General features: G+C 38.3%; 1 long non-coding RNA gene across 1 annotated transcript; it reads left to right on the top strand.

Annotated features, from left to right (window-relative positions):
* The first annotated feature begins 731 nt into the window (after window positions 1–731).
* LOC137999236 (uncharacterized) lies at window positions 732–3,151 on the top strand. Its single transcript, XR_011122928.1, has 3 exons — window positions 732–1,142; window positions 1,224–1,304; window positions 2,913–3,151. It is a non-coding gene; the product is annotated as an uncharacterized lncRNA (long non-coding RNA).
* The last annotated feature ends 5,949 nt before the right edge of the window (window positions 3,152–9,100 follow it).

The raw sequence follows: 9,100 nt of genomic DNA, 5'->3' as shown, positions 1-9,100 counted from the left end.
CTATCTCATAAAGAGTAGTAACCGAAGCGGTCGTTGCAGTGATTAGGTCTAAGCACTCTTTAACATTTTAGCTTTTAATTTACGGTTTAGTTAACTATACTTTTCACGAGATCGTGTGAAGAAAATAGCACTCGTTTATTGATTAAGCCTAAGCGTTCGTTTCAGTGACTCTGCAATAGCTCCGACAATTAAATAACCTCGACCGTTCAAAAACAATCGCCTGTAGCGCTTCTTTCTGTTTCGGCTTAAGGGCCCACTGACGTATTTTTTGGGGTGCGTTGCTAAGGGTGTAATGGTTAAGAAATTTGAGAGAATTTGGCATTATTTTGGTCAGTTTCCAACTGACCCTAAATATGACGTCATCATGCCACGCCCATGGTCACGTGACCAATAAAAGAAAACTCTAAATTTGTCTCCGTGCTACGCAATTTGTGTATTTAATCGATGGTTTCATAATTTGTATTCGTTTTTGCATAAAGCCAAGCATGGTTTTCTTTTTATTTTAAAAAATGTTCTTTTTAAAGACATAAACGATACTGAAATTCTCATAACTTTTTCAAAAAAGATGATTTTAAAAAATCAATGCTTAGCTATATTCTGTATTTGGGGGTGAAACGTGCCATGTAAAAAAAAAATTAATTCAATTTAAAACCGCCGAAAATTTAGATTTTTTCTCAAACCGGAAGTCAGTTCGTTTACGCATGCGCAGTTCATATGGGAACGAGCGCGAGACCTTCGATGCAATCAACAGTTCGGTGATCTTCGCTCGCTTTTTTACTTTTGAATCATGTAGCAGCCAAAATATGAAACGTATGTATGGGAAAGCTGTGTGAAGAAATATTCAAACATTTCGTTTCTCTACGGATTTCATTGAATGAAAATAATGGAGGCGATGGACAAGTCATAATGCACGGCTCAACCATGCTACTCGCTCGGATGAATTACGGTTGTTTCGCCCGAAAGCCTGTTCGCCCGATGGAGGTTCGCCCGAAGCTAAAGACGATTCGCCCGATGATACCAATCAATGAAACTAACAACATTAGGATAAGGCACGTGAATGTCGCTTATTAATTTTTGCGATTCCTCGCGAAAGACTCCTTATTCGTGAGCCTATTTCGTGTTCCTTCCAACGCTTTGTCAAGGTAAGGATGCTTATTGTATAAAAGTGTTTGTTTATGCTAATTTCATCATGAGACGAACTTTAGTTGTGTTATTCGTCCCAGACAAGAAACATTTGCCAACCGCATGGAACCTCGAAAGTGTACGTAGCTGAATATTAATGTTCTGTCCAGTGAGCAGCACAAGTACGTTCATTAGATATTGATTTACATGTGCTGAGTAGTTTTTCAGCTTTGAAAAATAATAATTATTATTGTTTAACACCTTGCTTTTTATCAGTTCAACACAGGCCCTTAGAAATTATGTATATTGTTTATTAAACTTTCGTATATTTCGATTGTGGGCACAGTGACAATTTGTTTGGGTAGCATTTGCATACAGCCAAAACATGTTTCCCACAGTTTCACAGAACTGAATTACATTCCCATTTGTTGGGCTTCAAATTGTGCAGAAATTGTTACCCAGGTTTTTCCCCAAGTGTGAAAATTTTGAATTAAACGTTTGTCCTGACTCTATTTCAGGAAAAACCTATAAAGAATCTGTCTAGTCAACTTTTTTAGTGAAAACAAGATTCTTTTACAATCTGGGAACATCACAAACACCATTTTCCTATGGCTGAAAGAAATAGGCTACCAACTTCTGGGTGCACATTGAGGAAAAACCCTTAACCCGCAAAAATTTCATAAATTTGTCCTCGTCTGGGAATGTTGCTCGCAGGCTTTTAAGCTGGTTGAAATCAAATCCCTCTGTTGCAATTTTCTTGGCCATAGTGCCAGATATTGCACTTCCAAATTTCAGCAGTAGCAGCTTGGTCCGTTCTCTAATCTTCACCATGGACTTGTACTTATTTTTTTGCTCAAGTGGACGGCGTAAAAATTGCTTGTGTTGGTCCTTAAGATCTTTTAGCTGTGTGCAAAATAGCACGTCCCTCATTGCCTCTACATCAGCCAGTGCTCTGTGAGCTAGAATATAGAACATTGTACAAGTTATGCGTATGATTGCTTTTCATTTTACCATTGACTTCAGAGACAAATGATTAATCCTGTGTTACTACTGTATGTACTGTTATTTCTATTATCATGCAGTGTTTCCACCAGACTGCACCATTGCGGAATCCCGCATTGTAATCAGAGATGGCCCCCAGAAAAATTTGGCTTTTTTTTTTTTTTTTACAAGGCTGCTGGCTTAACACAGGCATAGTATTTAAAAAGCCATCTCAGGGCTCAAAATTGAGACCAATACAGTTGCCAATGCAATCAAATCCCTCTGTGGCAATTTTCTTGGCCATCATGCCAGATATTGCACTTCCAAATTTCAGCAGTAGTAGCTTGGTCCTTTCTCTAATCTTCACCATGGACTTGTACTTATTTTTTGCTCACTTCCCAAATTCAGGTCTTTACAGTTTACTCTCCCTGAATATGTAACCAGATTAATAAATGCAACTTCTTCTTTTGAGTTACATGTAAAGAGATTTTTCAATAATAACTACCATCATTTTGTGTATTGGGGAAGCATTAATTACCTTTAAATTGTGCATTAGGAAAGTACAGGGCATGCAATGCTGGCATGCCAAGCTTCTGCTTTTTATCGAGGGGAAGTTTCCCTAGTTTCCTCAGCTGTAAAATGAAACAAACAAAATTGTAAATTTATATACATTTTGGATAGTACAGCTCAAATCACTATATATTTTTTATTGTTTAAATTCTGATGCCATTAATTAATTATTAATATATTCTAAAAGCCACATTATTGTTTAATGTGAACTATTTACTTTGTTTGATCTAAACTTACAGCTCGCAAGTTGAACAGTGTATCCCCAAAGAAGATGTGGTTAAATAGCTTGGTGGTGAGCAATGGATATCTCCTTTCGATCTCCATGTAAAGAAGAGGAAAGTCATAGACAAACCCATTGTGTGCAAGAAGTACTAGGAATTAAATAGAAATGAAAATAAAAGATTTTGACGCAAAACAATGATTTGAATTGTTTTACTGGTAAGAATCTTGGTGGGATGCATGTGTAATTCTTACAATGTAGATGCTAACACTTGTAACCACTACACCTCACAAAAGACTGCTTCAACAACCATAATACTGACTGTGTGCTACAATTCTAATTGTTTTCTAAATTACCTGGGAAGTATTTTTTGTTTGTCTTTGCTGACACTTCCTCTGTGAGATTTCTAAGCCATGATACAAATCTAGGCAAAACTTCAGAAAGCTTTGGTTGTTGGATAAGGTCGGTTTGCTTTATGCCACATTTTCTGACCACTGAAAGGAAACAGGCACACAGTGGTTATAAAGTAGTCTGCAAGAGGAGATGCCTTTTCCGGCTTTTGTTTCACCTGCCTCGAAAAGAAATCTTTTTGCGGTGTGTGAAACAAAAACCTGGAAAGTTGTCTGTTCTCGCAGGCTACAGGTAATATAAAATTATTAAAATAATAGAAATGAAACTGACCTAAATAATATCCAAAAAATAACCTTTATTATAGGAATAAAAATATGGCTGACCAAAGTCTGTCATTTCTTCTCAATAATGTTGTACATTTTGTAATGCGGTGGTATTCCAATAACTGTTGGTATCCAGCAAAGGTATGCCATTGTCCAGAGAGCTTAAAGTGCTACTGTGACGAAATTTGAACCTTCCCTATCGAAGCCATTTTGGCACATAAACACGTAGTCTGTACGACAAGAAGAATGCAGTTTACCATTTTCAAATATCTCTTTTTGTTCTGGAGATATTCAAGTTTTTTTAATATGCAAATTAGCCAAGTGATGACGTCATAAACCCTACCAAATTTTGATCAAGTATGATGGAGAAAGATATCTCAGCCAATTTGTATCAGAAACACTTGGTTCTTTGCACTAAGATTCTAGTAGATGTGTTCCACAATATGAGCATACCATTTTTGTTACCATGGCAACATACTGGGTTCCAGACCTCCCTGATATTAAAAGCTTTGCAGACCACCTTTGGGGTTCTGTTTTGATATTTGCAAATGGTGCCTCATCTGCATGATCCTGCCAGCATATAAAGATGTTAGGTCGAGTTTGTGGCCTTGGTAAATGTATTTCTAGCCTGAGATCACCAAAATATTGAAATCAGGTTGGAGGGGACTGGAAAAGAGTGAGTTGCCATGGGAACCAATTTCTTGACAGTCATAGGTGTGCTGCCTTCAGAACTATCAGCTCACCAAGTTTCAATGGTCTCTGTTGCAAGTTGACCGAGATAGCTCTATTTATATTGTTGATGTTCTATTGGGTTGGGTGAATGACGTCATCAGCCTTCTCATTTGCATATTTAACACATTTTTCAAACTTAAATATCTCTGGAACCAATGCAGATATTTCCAAACGGTAACCAGCGTTTTTAATGTTTCATGGTACTCTATGTGATAAACCAAAAAACTCAAGGGATAAAAATTTGATCACAGTAGCACTTTAAGTTGTCACATGCATTTGTTTCACAAATTATCGTCAGATTTTTTAAAAATCATTGGTAGTACTTTTCCCTTCAATTATTAATTAATTGTTTATTAGTATTGTTATTGATGGGAAAATAATTAATTTTGTACACAATGTCATGTGTAGCTGATGACTTGATTAAAACTAAACTCCACAGCAACCTAAAGGTAGGCTTTGTATGGGAGTTACTCTAAAACATTGTTTCTGCCTGGGGCTGCTATCCTTCTGGAGGTATTGACAAATGAATGGAAAGATTTTTCCAGATGAGTTTCCACATTGTTGGCACGAGGTTGCAGCACTGCAGCAATTTCTACAATGTGGTCCTTGTAAATGGATCCACCAGTGCCTTCACAATCATACAAGAAATACAAAGGGGAAGGATTGCCTTGTAGCTCATCTCCACGCTCATCGTCGCTGCTGTCTGTCACTGGCACAACGTCACTGCAGTCTTGCTCTGGAAAACTGTCACTGCTATCACTGAATTCTGATTCAGAGCTGTTGTCAGCACATCCACTTGCAGAGTATTTTGTTGTGATGGAAACAGCCTTCAGGGATGTCATATATTCTTTCTCTTTCTCATGTTTTTTCATCTTGTTCCTTTTGTTTTCATTTCTACATGTACATGTACATACAGTAAAGATGCATGAGATGAGTATTATGTTATTTATGTAAACAGTACCAGTACTTTCTATCAAACAACTTAATGAAATAAGCTTAGGATGAATACATACAGTGTATACATGTGTGCACATTGAAAGGATAGTGACACAAAAATTAACCTTTTCTTTTGGTAATCTGGTGAATTTCGTTTCCTGATGTCTTCGTCAAATTGTCCTTGACGTTGAATGACATACTCAATGGCTTTCTTTGGCATTGGCATTGAAATTAGTTGGAACAAGAGAACTATCCATATTGGACCAATATTCTAATAAAGAAATAGTAATACATTTATTCAGTATACTATTGCAATGTTATTATATTTTGGTAAAGTTTCACACTGAAAAGTACATCATGTTATATCATGAACTCACATCCTATTTCTTTTGAAATATGCATAAAAATAGCTTTACATGAGACCTTGAAAAGTTGAGATCAAAACAGGAGTTGTATTGTATTCCATTTTAAGGGAAAAGGTCACCTTTCTTACGATCTGCATACACGTTTGTGCGTAGCTACTCTAGGTGTTACTGACAGTAAATATAGTAGTGTACAGTAGGTACAGTGACCTTGTGTGGTATTGACATGTTTGTCTTACACTGGTAGTGTACAGACCCAAGGTCAATCCTTTTCCCCCTGTATGCAAGTGCGATGCCATGGTATCCCTCAGGGATGTTGTTAGTGATTCGTCCCTCCAAGGTAATATATTCCTCAGGTCTTGTGGCCATCTTTTCTAGTACACTTTTAAGTTCATTCAGTTGGGATTTGCATGTAAATGAATGTTTGCAGTGGTAGGGTTTACCTTCTTCGTCTTCCTGTTCATTAAGAAAAAAAAAATTGTCACCCCAATGGTATTGTTTTTATTCTTAGCTAAACTGGGACTTAAATGTTGATACACACTGTAAATTAGAGTTTGCAATCTCTTTCACCAAACAGTGGTAACTGCACTCGCAAATCATGTAAAATTTATTAGGTTGCTATTGGTTACCTTTTTATGAAACCTGCACCATGTCGAAGAGTGGTCATCGGTGTAGTGTTGGTAGAAGTTCATGATTGCCTTTCCAAAATCACCCAGTGGATCTTCTGATGAGTAGATCTCTTCACACTTTGTTAAGATTTTTAAGCATATTTTGGCATTTTGAATCATGCCTTCTGACATTCTTTTGCACTTGCAAACCAAGGCTCTTGCACTGTGAATGGTAAGTATTCATCATTATTTTTTTTGGCGTATCAGCCCTTTTTATCATTCTTTACTGCTCATTTCTTGAGTGGCAACGACTCAATAACTGAGCAGAACGGGTGTTTCCACAGGGGTCCGCATCTTGTTAACCATTTTTGGAAGTAATATTACCTCAATATGTAGTCTTGTACGGTTGTGAACCGCCCGGAAAAGTAAATGCAATAGTTATGTCACCGGTGTCATTTACTAAGTATCGAGTAATACACTTTCTACATATCTGAAACGCCAAACTGTAGTACTGAAATCTACAGTTCGCACGCTACTTTACTGTAACTCGTTGTACTCCGCACTTACCTGGCATGGGTTCTTATTAACTTTTTCCAAGTCTGCATGGAAAGTTTTGGCAGTGTGGTTGCCGCAGTACACAATGTCCGTTTCTGGGCTTCTTGATAGCAACACCTCGTGACATGTAGCGTCTTTGTCTAAGACTGCTTTTGTTATCGTCATCTTTTCCTTTCCTATCAGATCTGCAAGTATCTCGTCGAGCATGTTCCCTTCTGCCCCGCCAGATGTGCCCTCCCAGTTGGCGCCTTGTCCTCGCTTCGTTCTGTGAGCGTAGCCGATTATGTTGCCTGTCTTGGCATCGTGCATTGTAGCCGAAGCGTTATTGGAGTAGTGACCTCTAGTAAGATAAAACCCATCGAACATGACCTCTAACTTCTTTTCATCTCCGCGCGCTCGGGTAATTTTGCGAGCCTGGTCAACGCTCCAGTTGGCAATTTTTTCCACTTCTGGGGCGATCCACTCTATAACTCGAATCCATTGCTTTTCGCTGAAGTGGCTTATTCCAAGAGTGCCCAGAACATGGTCGTAGTCCTTGTAGTACAGGCCACAAACAATGAATGTCAGAAGAATGTAGTTCGTAAGGTAGGTTTTGGGTTTTGATCGAGTCGGTATAATTTCGTCGCTGGTGGAAATGGTCCACTCTTTTTTACACTCTGAACAGACGAAGTCCAGCTTCAAAATTCCCGTCTTCGGTTCACTTAGTTTCGAAAATTGTAGCGTCCCTAAATTGTTGCACTTGTTGCATTTACTTTCTAATACGGACTTTTGAAAATTTTCCGAAGCGCAGATTACCAGCGGGGACTGATTTATCCTTAAATGCTTTTTAGTTAGCTGTTCAGGGTCATGACCTTTGTCTTGAAAAAAGGCGTCCACTTTACGACTTGTTTCTTTATCCTCTTCACTTTCTGTTAGTTGTTCAGAAGACTTAGTTGGTACTTTTTCGCAAGGCGACTTTGAATCGCACAGAAAGTCTTGAAGTCGTTCTACGGATACCATGTCATCGTTCGCACATTCCTCCACTTCGCTCACCACAATTTTCTCTGGAGAGAGTGGGGTGATCATTTCTACTTCCACTGATCTTTCCTCAGTCTGAGTTGCCACTGTCGATGTATTTTTTAAGCACAGTTCTTCTTCAAAGAAGTTAACTTGACAGCCAACATCCTTTTTACTTAGCGAGGACGGCGACCATCGACCATGCCACTTGCAGCTTCCAAAGCTCGCCGCTTTCTCTTCCCTACTTTTTTTCCCGACATGAATCAACCCATTTTTTTTTTTTATGTTGTGTATTTAAAAAAATTTTGGTTTGGTTTTGAAACGATTATAATTGAAACAATTAGGAGATTGTTATCAAATTTTCCAGGTAGGTGAGTGGGTTTTCTTGTCAGCTCACGATATGATGACGTCAGTCACCGGAAGTAACATTTCACTTCCCTAGCAACGCGCGAAAAATCCGTCAGTGGGCCCTTAAGTTTAAGGTTTCCTTGTCCTCTGTCCAAAAGAATCTCTTCAAGAATACTCTCGAAATCCATGTTTATTCCGCAAAATCACCCAAAATCACAACAGAGAGTACGAACATGCGCAGTGATATAAAAGCCCGTATTCCGGGCCTCGCTGGCACTGAGCATGCTCGAAATCGAACTTTACCAGATCTCCCTTCCGTATGAACGTGGGAGATCTGGGTACGAGATTATGGGCAATGCTGATGTCTGGGATAATAATACAGTAGGAGGTTGTCCTATGTCACCAGTGTCTAGAGGTGTCATTTGTGGGCTCCCAGTTGTAGGTAGTGCTGGGGCCAGTGATTTTGAACTGTCTAGCTGCTAAAGATGATGACACTGATGCAGGTTCTGGTAATGTAGATCATTCTGCAAAAGTAAAGTTTTCAATATTTTATTTTTCAACATTTTGGACAGAGAAACTTTCTTTCCACTTTTTAAATAAAGGATATTTAAACACCACTTTTGTGACATTATTTACAATAAAGAAAACTTTACCACGATCATTTCCTACCTCATAAATTAACCATTTGATACAACGCTACACCATCTTTGAATCAGTTCAACATGTATCTTGAATGCTTATTAAAATGTAAAAAAAATATATACGTAGACGAAAATTTTATCGATCATTATCAATGTGGCTGACTGTGGCCATGTTAGAGTACTGAACAATAGCGAAAAAGTCTTTTGGGAATTTAGTTCTATTCTTTTGCAAAACGCGAGCGACATTTCGCCATTGTTCAGTACACCAACATGGCCGTCTAATCACGTGAGTGCAAGCCAAGGATATAACGGCTTTCCTTACGTGTCTAGCAAAATGTCTTCAATTATGAGTTTA

This window comes from Montipora foliosa, chromosome 4 (assembly GCF_036669935.1).
Source record: "Montipora foliosa isolate CH-2021 chromosome 4, ASM3666993v2, whole genome shotgun sequence".
NCBI classification, from domain to species: domain Eukaryota; kingdom Metazoa; phylum Cnidaria; class Anthozoa; order Scleractinia; family Acroporidae; genus Montipora; species Montipora foliosa.
This window is presented reverse-complemented; position numbering and strand designations above follow the sequence as displayed.